Raw genomic sequence first — 18,182 nt, 5'->3', positions numbered from 1 at the left:
AAAAAAAAAAAAAAAAAAAAAAAAAAACAATTTACACCACCTCTCTGTTTCTTCATCTTCATGGAATTGTAACCATGCCTGCCTAGATTTAAACTCTAGTTCCACCATGTACCAGCTGATAACCTTGGACACATTACCAACACCTCTGTGCCTCAGTTTCTTCATCTATAAAATTGGGAGGAAAGTAATGCCTAATTCATAGGGCTATGAGTATGGAATTAATTAATACATGTGAATAATTAGAATAGTGCCTGGAGTATAAATAGTTCTTAGTAAATGTTTATATTTTTATTGTTGTTACTGTTACCAGTTACCAAAGCATATTATTAGTTAAATGTCATTCTATGAATGCATACAGTTTGGAGTAAGGAATGTATTATTTGATACGCCTTTTGTATTAGGAACCATCCTAGGTTCTATTTATTTAATACTCACTACAACCCTCCAAGGAAGATGTTATTATCCTCATTTTACAAAAGAGGAAACTAGCCGGGCGCGGTGACTCAAGCCTGTAATCCCAGCACTTTGGGAGGCCGAGACGGGCGGATCACGAGATCAGGAGATCGAGACTATCCTGGCTAACACGGTGAAACCCCGTCTCTACTAAAAAATACGAAAAACTAGCCGGGTGAGGTGGCGGCGCCTGTAGTCCCAGCTACTCGGGAGGCTGAACCAGGAGAATGGCGTAAACCCGGGAGGCAGAGCTTGCGGTGAGCTGAGATCCAGCCACTGCACTCCAGCCTGGGTGACAGAGTCAGACTCCGTCTCAAAAAAAAAAAAAAAAAAAAAAACCAAAGAGGAAACTAGAATGCAAAGAGATTAAATTACTTGCTACTTGCCCAAGATCACATAGCCAGGCAATATGGAGCCAGGGTTTGATCCCGTTATTTGCCTCAGAACCTCTGTTCTTTCCTGTCCATTTGGTTGACTGCTACCTACTGAAGTTAGGTTGGTTAGTCTTTTTTTTCCAGACAGGGTCTCACTATGTTGTCCAGGCTGGTCACACACTCCTAAGCCCAAGTAATCCTCCCACCTCAGCCTCCCAAGTAGCTGGGAATACAGGCACCTGTCACCGCTTTTACTAATTTTTGTTCTGGCATACTTTATCTCCCACTCCTACTTGGTTATAAGTTAGGGTAATACCAATTGCTGTAACAGATAAACTCCAAATCTCCATGGCTTTACAACAAACTTTATTTCTCATGCATGCAATAACTCCCCATTGGTGGACAGGTCTTCCACATGGTGATTCAGGGATACAGGCTCCTTTGCTCTTGTGGTTCTACTTTCCTCTGGGACTTTGGAGTCTTCTGCATTTAGCTAGTGAATGAGCAAGGAATATGGGCCAGGCCTGGAAGTGGTGCTTCTCATCTGTCCACATTCCATTAACTTAAAACTCAGTGGCGTAGTCACACCTCACTGCAAAGAAGGCTAGGAAATGTAGTCTTGCTCTGTGTCCAGGAGGCAGAGGAAACATGAGAGTTAGTCCCCGCCATGCTGGCCTATGTCTTATAGAGCTCTGTTGTCTTAATTTAAATTTTAGTTCCTCTGGGAAGAGATCCTGACTCCCTCAGGTCTGGATTGGACACCCTTCCTCTGTACTCCCTCCCTTCCTCTCTTGTGGCATTTATTGCATGAAAGTACACACATATATATAGGAAATACACACACACACACACACACACACACACACAAATATATATATATATATATATTTTTTTTTGAGACAGGGTCTCACTCTGTCACCAAGGCTGGAGTGCAGTGGCACAATCATGGCTCACTGCAGCCTCAACCTCCCAGGCTCAAGCAACCCTCACACCTCAGCCTCCCAAGTAGCTGGGACCACAGGCACGCACTACCATGCCCAGCTAATTTTTGTAGAGACGTGGTTTCATGTTGCCAGGCTGGTCTCAAACTCCTGAGTTCAGGCAATCCTCCCACCTCGGCCTCCCAAAGTGCTGGTATTACAGGTGTGCACCATCGCGCCCGGCTAGAATTGCAATTGCTTACTCATCTGTCTTCCCCATTAGATCGTGGGATCTAGGGCAGGGGCTCCATCAGTTTTGGTCACTGATGAATTCCCAGCTGTGACGTGGAGCCTGGCACAAGCTGGTGTTAAATAATTGTTTGATGGATGATGTCTGGGTTAATGGCTGAGGGGGCAGAGGAAGTGGCTGCGAGTGGTCTCTTGCGCTCCACCAGAGTGATGTGCTCCCCTCCTCCACTGTCAGTCAGTTTCAGAACCATGGGACAGCTCGTCCGGGAACGGGGCTGGAAAGCCCTCTGAGGTTGAGGTTGGGGCCTCTGTTCTTTAAGAGTGGAACTGAGACGTTGCATGTGGTCACAGGTTGTCTGCACCTCTGCACCTGGCGTCAAGGAGGACCCCACACAGACGTCCCCTCCATCAGTGAATGCCAGCACATGTACCCTACAGAGCCTGGCTTTGAACTTAGGCAGCATAAATCACCACCATAAAGATGAAGCTATAGATTGCACTTACTTATTTACAATTTAAGGCTTGTTCACTCCCCAAAATTTTTGCAGTAGCTTACAAAATGAACACAATGAGAAAGAAGCTTGAACAGAGGAGAAAAATCAGTCAAAGTGATATTAGATCATTGAAAATCTGATGGCTCCAGGAATAACAAGATAAGTGGTGTTTCATTTTTATTTTTTGTTTCTAAGTCTTCATTTGGGGACAAGTTTTAGTTTTTTATAGCTGATCTCTTTTTGTCCTCCTTCCCCCCTCACTGTCTCTGCGTAGCTGGTATTTGCAAGTCTTGGCATATAACTGAGATGAGGACTGGGCCTGTAGTCAACTTTTGGCCTCTCTTTTTGGGGTTCCAAGCACCTCTTCAGACCCAAGCCCTCAAGCTCATCTATCACTCCTTTTCCCTGACTACAGATCCCCCTCCACAGCCTGATATTAAGATGACGGTTGGCCAGGCACAGTGGCTGATACCTGTAATCCCAGCATTTTGGGATGCTGAGGTGGGAGGATTGCTTGAGGCCTGGAGTTTGAGACCAGCCCAGGCAACATAGCAAGACTTACCCCCTCCCCATCTCTATCAAAAAATAAAATAAAATAAAACATAGCAAGGCGTGGAGGTGCGAACTTGTGGTCCCAGCTACTCTGGAGACAGAGGCGGGAGGATCACCTGAGCCCAGGAACTTGAGGCTGCAATGAGCTGTGATCGCGCCATTGCACTTCAGCCTTGGTGACAGAGTGAGACTGTCTCAAAAAAATAAACATAAGGAAAGAAAGATGAAGGTAATGTTCATGAACAAAATCATAGTTCTTATATGCTGTGTATGAGAAACCTCATTTGACAAGACAAGGAGATGGTACAGCATGGTGGTAGGGCAAGAAATCCCAGCCTGGCACCTCCCGGCTGGCGATCTTGGCAAGTTACTTTACAGCTCTGAGCCTCCATTGATTCATCTCGGAAATAAGATCATGGGACCCAGATGATCTGAAAATGCCCTCAGAGGGGCAACATATGACATCAGGCGGACTTGAAGGAGGACAAGTGAATCAGGCTGCTGCTCTCATTAGCAGCTTGGCGGTGGGGAGGGTCGCTAAGCCTGCGGGGAGAGGGAGGAAAGAGGGACGGCACCTGTGGGGGCATCTGACTTGGGGTTCTTCGTGGAGAGGAGTCTAGGGCATGTCTCCTCTCATCATGCTTTGGGGGTAGCTGAATTTAGGGGCGGGGAGCCACCATTTCTCCCAGGGACCTCTCCCCTCTTTACACATGCGGATTACAGGGACCCTACAGATTGACTTTGGAATGGGAGACTGGGAGTCTTTTCTCTGGGCTCACGCCCCTGGAGAAAGGGAGGGTAAGATTCAGCTTGGGGCCTGGGCTGAAGTAAGCCTGGCCTGTGCCCCTAATGGGGCAGGGAATCTGAGGGAGGACAGAAGCGTCTGTAGGCTGAGGTGCACCAGGCCTCAGTGAGATTTATATTCTAGAAACTTCTCTGGCCCCCACACAGGCCAATTCTGTGCTGATTCATAAAAGAGAAGAAGAAGAAGGAAAAAAAAACAACACTCTAGGTTCCAAAGGAGCAAATTTGCAGTGAGTTTTACAAAGTCAATCTGAGCTGGAGAAGGGGTTTCCCCCAAACTCTCCCTGCACACCCAGCAATTCACTCAGAGCCTGGGAGCATGCTGGGAGGTGGGCTGGGAGGAGGCGGGGATGGAGAGTGGGGAGGGGGATTGGGGAGGGTGCTTGTCTTCTCCTAGGACATTTATCACCAGGCTGACAAGTCCGTGACCCCCCGCTTCTCACAGACTTTCTACCATGTCACTCTGAGGCTGCAAAGTCCTGCTTGAAAGCAACTTCTCTACCCCGTAGTATAATGCATCAATGTACAAAAACAACAGAACTATTTACCAAGGGGAAAAACATCCCCGATAATCTTATCACCCCATCAGATGAACTGTTTTCATTTTTCTGGGCTTCCTTCCATCCCAATCTTCATAGTTGAATCATAAATCAACTACACTTATGGTATTAACTTTTTTTTCTTTCCTAACGTGGTGTGATATTGGGCGAGTTTCAGTTTCCTCATTTGTAAGATGGGACCCTCATAATACCCACCTCACAGAGTGGAGTGAGTCTCAAATGAGATTCTGATTGTAAAGCACTTGGCATGGGGCCTGGCACATAGTAGGTGCTCAATGAATGGTAGCTGCGATTATTGTTTCTGGAAATATCTCTCTGATTCTCATTATAAGTTCTGCACTATTAGAATTTTTCAACTCTTTACATTATTGTGATAAAGAAAGTTGGAACTATTGTACTTGCTTTAAAAGAAACCTGGTTATAGTGAAATATCTTATATGATTATCCATTAAAGGTTTACATCAGCAGATGTACAGGTGCCCTGTTATTCCACAACTAGGGGAGCCAGTCCCTGTCCATGTGGTCATTTTGGGGGTGGGGATGGGGCAAGGTGGTCTCATTGCAGCTGAGACCTTTTCTTTCTTTTTTTTTTTTTGAGACAGAGTCTCGCTCTGTCCCCCAGGCTGAAGTGCAGTGGCACGATCTCAGCTCACTGCAAGCTCCACCTCCCCGGTTCACGCCAGTCTCCGGCTTCAGCCTCCAGAGTAGCTGGGACTACAGGCTCCCACCACAACGCCCGGCTAATTTTTTGTATTTTTAGTAGAGACGGGGTTTCACTGTGTTAGCCAGAATTGTCAGCTGAGACCTTTCCTGGCCTGAGTGGATGATAGCAGGCCATGCTGATGTCACCTTTCTTCAAAGATGGGGAGATTCCACCACCCCATTTTCCCATCCCCATGATGCCCAAAGGGTCCCTGGGAATCTCAGCTCAGTTGTCCTCTCATTGTGTGTCATGGGAGAAGCGACCTTTAGATGTTCGCACAGGTAAATCAACTGTTTTTCTGTGGTGCTGAAGAAAGGTGCTGGACCCTTCCTCTACTGTGCTGCAGGGAAGGGGTGGTGTTGGGGAATATTAAGTGGCGCATCTCTGCATAGCTAAAAGCCTGAGCTGGATCATGGGCCACCGGGGCACGTGTGGTTTTGCTGAGCTTCCATTCTGTGGCCAGTGAAATGAAGCCTGTGAACATGGCGGTCATGGAGCTAAGTGATTCTTGGCTTTGGAAAGGAAATTGGCGATGTCACTGGACATTTGCCCCAAAGACTTGTCACATGATGTGAGACCTCTTTGCCTCTGAGTCACATTCTGAGTCACAGGATACGGCCATATTAATGATGGCAGAGGCTGCCATTCACCAAGTGCGCCCGAGCCGTAAAGTCGTGGAATCCTCCAAACAGCTGGGTGATGTATATACTGGTAATATCTTCATTTTTCAGGTGAGAAAATTAAGGTGCTGAAAGATCAAATAATTTGCCTAAAGGCACATGGTTTGCAAGGGGTGGAGCTGTGAGTCAATTCAGCCGGTCTGATGCTAGCTCCCCCCATCCTTTTTGGAGGAGGGAAATATCATAAAACTGTTGATTTCATTGAACAGAATTTTAAATGAAGTCTATGAGTAGATGAACATAAGAGATAGCTAAAATCTCAATGTGAAAGGATATCCTTTCATAGAGTTTCTGAGTTTCAAGGTCCTTCCAACTGCTAACACTTGACATTTGACACCTTGAGATTTTGTCCACAGAAAGTAGCAACATCATCCTTATACAAAGACCCAACTGCATGAGGTTGTAGTAGACCTGTGTTACAGTCACTACGCAGTTCAGTTCCGCAAGTTTCAAAATTAGTTTATTTTCTTTGTGTCGAATTTCAGTGCCATTTTCTTCCTCATCACCTCCTGCCCTCACTATTTTCCCTTCTCCTTTTTCTTTTTCCCCCTCCCCCTTCCTCTTCTTCCTCTACCTCTTCTTTCCCTTTTCTTCTTCTTCTATAAATTATCAAACTATTTGAAAACACTTAGGACCTCTGCTCATTTATCTTCTTACACGAAGGTAACAGAAATTGGCCGACTTCCAGTCCCACAACAACCCTAAGGGTCACCTGATATTATTGATGGGATTTAGGCAACATCATAATTTCAAGTTGGCAACCATATGGGTACCAGCAATAGAAGCTGCAGGCTTAAATTTTCCAGAGTGGTAGAACTTGTTCCAGAATGCCAGTCAAGATCCCAAATGTAGGTAGAAAAACATAGATGTCACTTGGGTTGTCCAGAGCTGGCAAGTTTCCAAGTGTGCAAAACCACAGGAGGTGGGACATCCTCTGCTTTTGCAAAGCTTATAATACCACAGGAAGCAGCCAGACAGTCCACTCTAGAACATTCTGCCAATGAGAAGATACTGCAGAGCATGGATAAGTCACTCTTTGAGAGCCCATGCTCCTAACCAATCTGCCATGTTGCATTTTCACCTTGAGCCATGATAAGACCATTGGAAATTAGGAAAGGAATCATATTGCCCCAACTTTTCATTCTGAAGAAGTTCTCAGGAGTTGGAGATAATATTTTCATAGACTCTTAAAGTTTTAAGGCTCCATAAAGGCTTCCCTAGAGTAGATCAAGCATCCTTAGCATACAGATGAGGCCACTGAGTCTGGACCAAAGGCATCTGCAGGGTCACACAGCTAGCTAGTTAGTGGCAAAGCCAGATCCAGGTCCCTGGTGACTGATTCTCAGTCCCTGGTTCTCTCTGTCACACCACATCATGTCCCTCTCAACATCAAAGCTGGAGTGGTGAGAAAAGGCTTCATGGAGGAGGAGGAGGAATGTGATCTAGGCCTTGAGGGATGGGGTGTGGGTGGGCTCGAAGGAAGGGCCGGGCTTTCTAATGCCGCTTTAGTTTCCTTTGGGACATTCCCAAGGGATTGTTAGCTCCTTCAAGTTAAATACGTCTCCAACCTTCTGCCCTATTGCAGAGTTCCCGGCATGAGGTGGACACAAAACCCTAACTCTCTTCTCCAGGGAGTGAAACTCCTTGTTTTTAAGACATTTGCCAGAGCACCGGGCCTTGAATAGAAATTCGGGCCCTGAATAGAAATTCAGCTTCTATTTTTCTGCTTCCTTCTTTACTTCCTACAGATGACACTTTTGAGAGCATGCTCTCAACTACAATCCCTCCGGCCCCTGTCTGTGAGAGCTGTCCAGCGCCCTCTGTAAGAATGGGCGCTGGCAGCCATGTTTGTAAGACCAACTCCTCACCCCCAGTGAGTGACTGAGGAGCACAGGACTAGACTCTTGACTCAAAGTAGACTCATGAGAGCCCCTCTCCCAGTTTGGAATTTTGACTTTGAGGGGCTTCTCAGACTCCTCTGATGGCTTGGACTGAGGCGATGTGGGCTCGAGTTGCTGGGGGGTGTCCATCCTCAGACATGTGGGGAAGGCCCGCGCGCAGAGATGGAGGGAGATGAACAGAAGCAGGGAAGCTGCAGTGATGAGAAACCCTGAGAAGCCAGCCACCCTGGGCCTCTGGAGGGCCCTGCCCAGAGGAGGCCTTCAGCTCTTTTGAAGGCCTCTTTTCCAGTCACAGCAGAAGGACGGTCTGCTGCCTGGAACCTCACCATATTCTGATGTTATCGAGTTTCTGCAGAAGGAGCTCACTCAGCCTGTGCTCTGACAGAGCCACCAGGGGAAGTCCTTGGTTAGGCTTCGTGCTGGAAGAACCACAGTCCTGAGGGGGTGTAGGGAGAGTGTTGTTGAAGGGGAACTTTCTTCTCTTTCTTGAAGAGAGACTCTTGGCCTGGCAGTCACAATTTGACCTATGCTCCAGAAGGAATGGGAATCTGGAGAAGATGCTTCTTCTTTTCTGCAACAGGTTTTAATCAGTGGTCTTCATGGCACCACGAATGGAAGAGAAGAGGCCTCCGTGGTAACTTCACCTGCAGGCATTGTGCTGGGTACCGAGGAGCAGAGGGGACTAAGACGATCTTGTCTACAGTTAGTGAGTGAGATGGACCTCTCTGAATAGAGCGGCAATGAGATGAAAAAGCCATGCTAAGGGAATGCACAGGCAGTGAAGGGCTCCCAAGAACCTCCAACCTGGTGCATCAGAGAACGTTTCCCAGTGGGGATGGCAACTGAGTGCAGGCCTAGGGATCAACTAGGAGTTGGCTAGGCCAGAGGGGTAGGGGACAACCCAGAGGAAGCAGCAAGAATAGAAGAGCACTTTGGGAGGCCAAGGCAGGCAGATCACGAGGTCAGGAGATTGAGACCATCCTGGCTAACACGGTGAAACCCCGTCTCTATTAAAAATACAAAAAATTAGCCAGGCATGGTAGCGGGTGCCTGTGGTCCCAGCTACTCAGGAGGCTGAGGCAGGAGAATGGTGTGAACCAGGGAGGCAGAGGTTGCAGTGAGCCGAGATCGCACCACTGTACTCCAGTCTGGGTGACAGAGCAAGACTCCGCCTCAAAAAAAAAAAAAAAAAAAAAAAAAAAAGAATAGAAGAGCAGAGCTGAGAAAGACAATGGTGGGCGGGGCGTCCTGGACCAGTGGCGGGAGCAGTGAAGAGTGAAGAGCAGCGAAGAGTGAAATGCCTCCAGCTTCTGGCTGGAAAGCTTACCAGAAAGAAGAGGGACCATATGAGGGAGTGGGGGCTTTGCCCTGCAGAGCCGCCATCTCCAAACCTCCTGGATTTTCCATTCCATCTGTTAAATTAAAATAATTTTTTTAATTTATGAATTTCATTAGAAATTATTTTGCACAGGGACCCATGGCCTGGGGCACATTGCCTTAGCCCACCCCAGCTCCTGTGAAATTTTTTAGCATGCCAAAATATTTGTGCATATCTGTATATAATATAAATACAGGGCTGGTTGCAGTGGCTCACACCTGTAATCCCAGCACTTTGGGAGCCTGAAGCCGGCAGATCACTTGAGGTCAGGAGTTCGAGACCAGCCTGGCCAACATAGTGAAACCCCATCTTTACTAAAAATACAAAAATTAGCTGGGCATGATGGTGCACACCCGTAATCCCAGCTACTTGGGAGGCTGAGGCATGACAATCGCTTGAACTCAGGAGGCGGAGATTGCAGTGAGCCGAGATGGCACCACTGCACTCCAGCCTGGACAACAGAGTGAGACTCCATGTCAAAAAAAACAAAGCATATGTATAATTGTTTACAAGGCAGTATACATATATTTATTTACAAAATAGATGTTTGCTCTTATACCAATTATTAAATATGATCATAGCTTAATTTCTTTCGTATTACTTTTGGATAAAAATAAGTAGACATAGAAATTCTGAAACAGGCTTTACAACCCACTGTACATATAAGAGAACTGCTCTATAGATGAGGTTGGGAGCCCCCCAGAGAATCTGAGGACCATCCATTTCCTCAGAATCAACGAGATGTGTAACTGTGGCTTGGGTTTTCAAAGCCACTGCTGGTTGCCTCTGTGCTGCATGATTCAGAGCAAGAAACCTCAGTAGCAGGCCCAGGCTCTGTGTTGCCTTAGACTAAACATCTAGAAGACCCTGGGCCTGGTGACCTGCAGTCTGAATTTCTGGATGTGCACAACACCATGACCGTGTGCTTTTCTCTTTTTTGTTTAAGTCAACTGGAACCTGGACTTTATGGTTTCAGGGCTGTCAACAGAAAATGTAGAATTCATATAGCTGCGGTCTTGCTGTGAAACTTTTTGTGAGCTGAGCTTTCTGTCTGGACAATCTGTCCTGAACGCCATACACAGCAGAAAATGGTCCACCTTTGTCTGGGTCCAGAACATCCAGGCCAGCAAATGGTGGAGACGTCAGTGCTGAGTGGGGGATGCGGAGTTTTCCAACCACATCACAGGAACTTTCCAGGGGCTTGGGGCTCAGCTCTCAGTGTCATTAAGGTAGTTAGAGAATTGACTCTGATGTTGCTCTCTTTGTCTCCAGCTTGAGAGTAGGGACTGCTGGAAGCACTGGGACCTTATTTTGCCCTTGGGGCTGAGCTCTTCACAAAGGAGATGCCTAATGAGGCTTGACGGTGGCATCTCCCTGAGCTTTTTCAGAGGAATCCAGGAGCAGCGTTGACAACTAAATGGTAGCAGCAGTGACACCAACACAGCAGACATTTACGGAGTGGTGACCAAGTGCTCAGGGCTAAGCGCTTTCTAGTCATCATCTCATTGAACTCTCCCAACAAAGTGTGTGGCTACTTTTATTACTTCCACTCCACAGATGACGCCCGAGCCTGGGAGAGGCTTACTCAGAGTCCCACAGTCATTGTAGAGCTGGGGCTGCCAGGAGTCCTGGGCCCCAGGCTCCAGTCGCTCTTCCCACCATAGAAGCTGGCAGGACTGGGCTTTGGAACCTCATCTCCTACCACCGTGTTTTGGAAGTATCTATTCTTTTAGGTTCTGCTAACCAAGCCAGGACTAAACCAAAAGGAGAACTCACAAAAGGGTAGCCTTAGGATGTTCACTCAAAACTGCAGGACATACAACAGTAAATAAGTAAATAGGTTTAAATGGTTTTTAAATTTTAAATTTAAAAAATAAATAAGGCTGGGCACGGTGGCTCACACCTGTAATCCCAGAACTTTGGGAGCCCGAGGCAGGCAGATCACTTGAGGTCAAGAGTTTGAGACCAGCCTGCCTGATACAGTGAAACCCTATCTCGACTAAAAATACAAAAATTGGCCATGCGTGGTGGCATGCATCTGTAATCCCAGCTACTCAGGAGGCTGAGGCAGGAGAATTGCTTGAACCTGGGAGGCGGAGGCTGCAGAGAGCTGAGCTCGTGCCACTGCACTCCAGCCTGAGTGACAGAGCAAGACTCCGTCTCAAAAAAATAAATAAATAAATAAAATTAAAAACAAAAAACTGTGGAGTATTATCTAAGCCTGGTCATTTTATGCTTTCCTGGCAGCACTTTCTGATCAGGAATAAGATGGGAGAGGCCAGATTCAATCAGTTTATCTGTTGGAAGGAGATAAAAGGAGAAAGTTTTTCCAAGCAGTTCCTAAGGGGGAGATTTTTTTGTTGTTGCTATTGTTCTTAACTACTATAAAAATGGTTCATGTGTGTGATAATAAAATTTCAAACCGTTACAAAAGGATAAAGAAAACGTAAGTTTTCCATATCTATTGGCCTACCCCTAGATTCACTCATTAGAGGCAAACATTTAAAATCAGATCTAGGTTTTGTCCTCCTGTGGTTATAGACAGAATTCTAAAATATGTTTATACTTCGCTCTCTTAGTTTCTCTGCTTTCAACATTATTTGAAAACTTCTTTATACTTTGAATAGTGAGGAATTTAACTCAGTTATATTTCACCTCATGCTCTCCCTCCCAATTTTTATTTTTATATTTAGTCTATCGGAATCTTTGTAACTTTAAATAATACACTTACATCTCGATTTCTTGGCCCATCACCTTTTACATCTAACTGACACAGCGTAAGTTTAGGAAAATATATAAGGCAGACTTCCTTCCACCTTGTAACGGACACTGTGGTGTGGTGCGCTGCCCAGATCCCTTTCAGGACCAAGGCCTCGATTCCCCAACTTTGGGGAGTGCTGGCAGCTAACAGGTCTCAGTTGAGTCCCTCTCCAAGAATTGCTCTTGGCAGAAGGGAGATACCTAGAGATTATGTGAGAGATTATGCCACCTCCCAGAGGGCAGCCCATATCCAGTGACTGGTCAGTATGGGTTATGTGTTATAATTGGCCTCAATGGAGCAACTTCAAAGGACCATCTACCTCCTCCCAAACTTCTTGCAGCATCGATTGGGGCCTTGTATCTACTCACTCCTCCCCTGCCTGGTCTTGATTCCTTCAACCTTCACAGGTGATGTTTCTGAGAACACTCTCTAATAACCCCCCTGTACCCAAGTCTTAGAGTTTCGGAGTCTGTTTTCTGGGGAACTTATAAATACCTTCTCTGTATCTCCTATTTCTATTTCTGATTTTGGTCAGCTAAACAATTAATTTAAATTTTTTTTTTACTGTGAAATATTTCAGACATACAAACAAGAAAAGATAATAATAAAATTAAAACCAGAAGAAACACCACCATAAATAACGTTATGTCATTTTTTATTCTACCATGACTTTATTATATTACTTTAATTTCATCTTCCATGTTTTATTCAAAGATTGTTCCTAAGAATTGAAAACAGAAGACAGCAATTATAATATTTTCAATGTGTATTCTTTAGTGATAATCTAAATAGTGAGGTTCAACCTGCAGACAAGCAAATGTAATCCTATGCTATTCAAACTGAGCCGCCTAAAGGGAACTGTTGCAGGATCAAATGTCAAATGGATTTTTTTTTTTTTGCTGTTACAATCTACTAATTGCTTAAAATTGTATTACATTTTGGTTTGCTTCTTTTTCAGATTACAACTTTCTATGTAGATTTTTACTGGAGTCGCCTTTGTTTCATCTCGGTGACAAAATAACATAAACTTTTCCTACTATGATCATGTAGTGTTTTATCAACCATTTTTAAAATGTTTTTGGGAAAAAAGCAACTCAAACAAAAAGTTGCCATAATAGAACAGTAAGCCTCCATTCTATAATGGGTTCACAGTTTTAAATACACACACACATCGCTTCTCGGCCTTTTGACTAAGATCAGGTGTAAATACACACACACACACACCCCACACACACTTATATATTTATTTGTAAGCCATTAGAAAATAACTTGTAGAAAACATGACCTATCAGTCTTAAGTACTTCAGCATATATCTCCTAAAGACAAAGACACAACCACAATGTCATTATCACACCTGAGGAATTTCACAATGATTTAATAATATCATCTAATATACTATCTATATATAACTTGTAGGTAACATGACACATCACTCTTAAATACTTCAGGGCGCATCTAAAATTAATTCGTTCTGGTCAGGCGTGGTGGCTCACACTCGTAATTCTGGCACTTTGGGAGGCTGAAGCTGGTGGGTCACTTGAGGTCAGGAGTTCAAGACCAGCCTGGCCAACGTGGTGAAACCCTGTCTCTACTAAATATATGAAAATTAGCCAGGCATGGTGGCAGGCACCTATAATCCCAGCTATTTTGGAGGCAGAGGCAGGAGAATCGCTTGAACCCAGGAGGTGGAGGTTGCAGTGAATTGAGATCTCGCCATTGCACTCCAGTCCCGGTAACAGAGCAAGACTCTGGCTCAACAAATAAATAAAAATTAAATTAATTAGTTCTGTTTCTAATAGAACTAATTGGCCACATTCAAGGGCTCCATACCCACATGTGGCTAGTGGTTATCATGTTGGATGATGCAACTTGAGGCAGTACCCTGTTGCCCACCTTCATTTCCGCTCTACTTTCTACTCCAGTCTTGGTACTTGCACATTTTTTTTTATATATATATACTTTAAGTTCTAGGGTACATGTGCATAATGTGCAGGTTTGTTACATATGTATATATGTGCCATGTTGGTGTGCTGCACCCATCAACTCGTCAGCACCCATCAATTCATCATTTACTTGCACATTATTAATTTTAGCCAAGGCTCTCTCTTTCCACCATGGTTTCTCTCTCACAATGGTTCTTTCATTTTCTCTTACCCAGAAATTATTCAGGCTGTCTCCTGGCCTGCTCACATTTCTCCCTCCCATTATTAAGTGTTGCTATGAATCTGCTCCTCTCTGCATATCTACTCTGTCATCTCAATGGCACGTGAAGCACATGGGCTTAGTCTCTCTCAGATCAGAGATGTGGGGGGATTTTAAGAGTAACCTTTAGATAATAATAGAATTAGAAAGCCCACTGGTGCGTCTATTTTCTCAGCCCTTAACTGTTTTTTGTTGTTGTTGTTGTTGTTGTTGTTGTTGTTGTTGTTTTAGATAGAGTCTCTCTCTATTGTGCAGTGGCAGGATCTCAGCACACTGCAACCTCTGCCTCCCAGGCTCAAGTGATCCTCCCATTTCAGCCTCCAGAGTAGCTGGGACTACAGGTGCACACCACCACTCCCAGCTAACTTTTGTTTTTCTTTTCTTTCTTCTTTCTTTTTGGAGAGTTAGGGATTTGCCATGTTGCCCAGGCTGGTCTCAAACTCTTGAGCTCAACCAGTCTACCTGCGTTGGCCTCCCAAAGTGCTGGGATTACAGGCATGAGCCACCATGCCCAGCCAGTTCTTAACTTTTTAATCCTACCATGTATCTAAATGGATCCAAAAAAGCTATCCCAACCAGTAGAATGAGAGAGGAATAATAACCTTTGTATCCTTCCAGATATATCCTTGAGGATAATAGTGTGCATAGAGAGACTGTTGTATGCTTTATCCTGCCTACTTCCAGGGTGGCAATAAAAACAAAATGCCCCCTATATCAATCCACAGCTATTTCAATACCACCAGATTCTGTTTAGAAATACATTGCTCAGATATATTTCGTTTACATGAATTCTATGTTCAAAAGGATGGCGGCTCACAGGGAAATCTCATCCTTTCTTTCCTGAGTGGCAGTCAGTAAGGCTACATGGGACTAGCCCCTTATGCTGTCATTAAGATCCCCAAGGTTGTTTATGTCTACCATGGGGGAGACTAGATTAAAGGAATGTTGGAAAGGCCACAGAGGGGAGAATGGACGATGTAGGAACATGTGTGCCCAAACATGGAAACCATATGGAGTTAAGACAAATCATGTTCTATTTGCTAAGGAACCAGATTGATTAAAGACTTTCTTGTGACATGAATTGGAAAATTTGACATATGTACACATGAGGCTGATGGAGAAAAAGATGGTTAATCTTGCAAAAGTCTATCAATTTTACTGAGCTATATAAACCCCAATCTGTCCATACAGTTGCCCTTCGCCTCTAACAGCCACATTCTTAAAATTGCTTGGAGATATTCTAAAATCTGGCCTCCTGTAGGTATATAACAATTTACGGTCATTTCTATTATTACATTATATGTGTCTTAGTCCACTTTGTGCTGTTATAACAGAATACCTGATACTGGCTAGTTAATAATGAACAGAAATTTACTAGTATATAGTTCTGGAGGCTGGGAAGTCCAAGATCAAGGTGCTGGCATCTTGCCAGAACTTTCTTCCTGTGTCATCATGTAGCAGAAGGTGAAAGGGCAAGAGTACAAGAGAGCAAGCTTACTCTCTCAAACTCTTTTTATGAAAGCATTAATCTATTCGTGAGGGCAGAGCCCTCATGACCTAAACCCTTCCCATTAGGCCCCACTTACTCACGCCAATAATGTTGGATTGGGAATTAAGTTTCCAGTACATGAATTCTGGGGGACACATTCAAACCACAGAAATTGTTTACTAGAGAAAACATGTATACTGTTTGTGTCATTGTTACCATTTTGATGTATAATCTGCCAATTAAATACATATGTGTTTTCTTAAGAAAAATGTGAACATGCTAAATACATTGTTTTCTAACTTGCTTTTTTGCTTTTAAATGTAATACATTTACATTATTTAGTTATTATATAGTATATTAATATATTAAATTATAATAATTTAATATATTATTAAATTCCATTCATGTGCTAAACTGGATTTTTACTGATTGGCTAAAGAAGGCACATTTCAGCCAGGCATGGTGGTGCATGCCTGTAATCCCAGCACTTTGGGAGGCCAAGATGGGTGGATCTCTCGAGTCCATGAGTTCAAGACCAGCCTGGGCAATGTGGTGAAACCCCATCTCTACAAAAAGTTTTTTAAAAAATTAGCCGTGTGTGGTGATGTGCTCCTGCAGTTCCAGCTACTCAGGAGGCTAAGGTGGGAGGAATACTTGAGCAGAACTGAGTTGTGATCACGCCACTGCACTTCAGCCTGGGCAATAGACCAAGACCTTGTCTCAAAAAATAAAAATAAAATAATACACATTTCCAACATTTTTTTAGTCTTCTAGAAATACATCAGAATCTCTAGTCTGCTGATGCCCCTTACTTCCATGATTAGTTTTATCCTGAGTCAACTCCTTACTGCACTTTTTTGCTGTCCTTGCAATGAGAATTGGAAAAGAGTGGGATATTTGGTGGTTCTCTCAGCCAGTCAACAATTCAATGTCAGGAAGCTTGCCTTTTTATATAGCAGCCTTTTTGTGTAATTATCTAATATTTTATTGCATATTGCTTTTTTCTTAGAATAGTAAAAACTAGAAAAGTGAAAGTGCTAATACTAATGATGTGAAATGTAGATCTTTCAACCTTATAACAACTGAGACAAAAAATGGGATTGATTGCATATGCTGAGAGCAGTAAATCTTTACTCATTGGATGTAAGTCAGTTTTCTAGGTATTCCATTGTGAAAGGAAAAATATAAAAATACATAAAGAATAAGATTGAAGTGCTAGGAACATATCAAAGATGTGCCTAAAAACCCAAAATTTATTCAACAATTGAATAAACAAATAAATTATGGTACATTAATTCACTGGAATATCAACAGTAATCAGATATAATAAACTATGACTATACTCAGTAGAAAAAGGTACAGAGACAACCAATGGAGCAAAGATAATCAATGAAATCAAAAGATGGTTCTTTTACACAATCAATTAAATCCATAAATAGAAAAATTGATTGTTGTGATGAATGCATAACTCTATGAATATGCTCAAGGCCATTATATTGTACACTTTAAATGGGTGAATTATATAGTATATGAATTATCCTTTTATTTTTTAAATAAAGTTATTTAAAAATGAAGGCAAAATTAAGACATCCCCAGATAAACAAAAGCTGAGAGAAATCATTACTAGATCTGCCTTGTGAGAGACACTGAAGAGAATCCTTCAGGCTGAAATGAAAGGACACTAGACAGTAACTTGAATCCACAAGAAGAAATGAGGAGCACCAGTAAAGTTAACTACAAGGGTAAATATACAAGACAATGTAAATGTATATTTTGTTTATAACAATTTTTATTTCCAATCTGACTTAAAAGATAACTGCAAAAAGTAATAACTATACATATGTGTTGATGGACATATAGTAAATAAAGTAGTAATTTTATGGCAATATTAGCCCAAATGAAGAGAAGGAAAATGGAGTTATCAAGAAGCAAAGTTTTGTAATTATTAAGATTAATAATCTACACATTTAAATTAAAGTTTGTATTCACCGGAACTATGTTATTCTAAGCTGTTAATTGTAATCCCCAAGGCAACCAGTAAAAAAAACCTCAAAAAATGTGATAAAAGAAACGGCAAGTTAGCTAAAATAGTACACTAGAAAATATCTATGAGACACAAAAGCAGGCAGTAATGGAGGAATAGAGGCACAAAAAAGACATGACATGTAGAAAACAAGTAGCAAAACGGCTGATATAAATCTTACCCTGTCAGTGATTACATTAAATATAAATAGATTAAATACTCCAATCAAAAGACAGAGAGACTGGCAGAATGGATTAAAAGAAAAAACAACCAAAAGCTGTTTATAAGAAACATTTTAGATTCAAAGACATAAATTGGTTGTATGTAAGAGGATGGAAAAAACATATATGATGCAAACAGTATTTAAAAGAAAGCTGAAGTAGCTATGTTAACATCAGACAAAAATCAACAAATGTTACTATTGCAAAGAAGGACATTTCACAATAATAAAAGGGTCAATCCATTAAGAAAACTTAACAATTATAAATACACACATGCAACTAACAATAGAGTCCTTAAAATAAACGAAGCAAAAACTCATAGAATTAAAGAGAGAAATAGATAATACACAAATAATAGTTGAGGCCGGGTGCAGTGGCTCATGCCTGTAATCCTAGCACTTTGGGAGGCCGAGTTGG

Source organism: Piliocolobus tephrosceles, chromosome 6, assembly GCF_002776525.5.
Source record: "Piliocolobus tephrosceles isolate RC106 chromosome 6, ASM277652v3, whole genome shotgun sequence".
NCBI lineage: Eukaryota > Metazoa > Chordata > Mammalia > Primates > Cercopithecidae > Piliocolobus > Piliocolobus tephrosceles.
Note: the sequence above shows the minus strand (reverse complement) of the source record.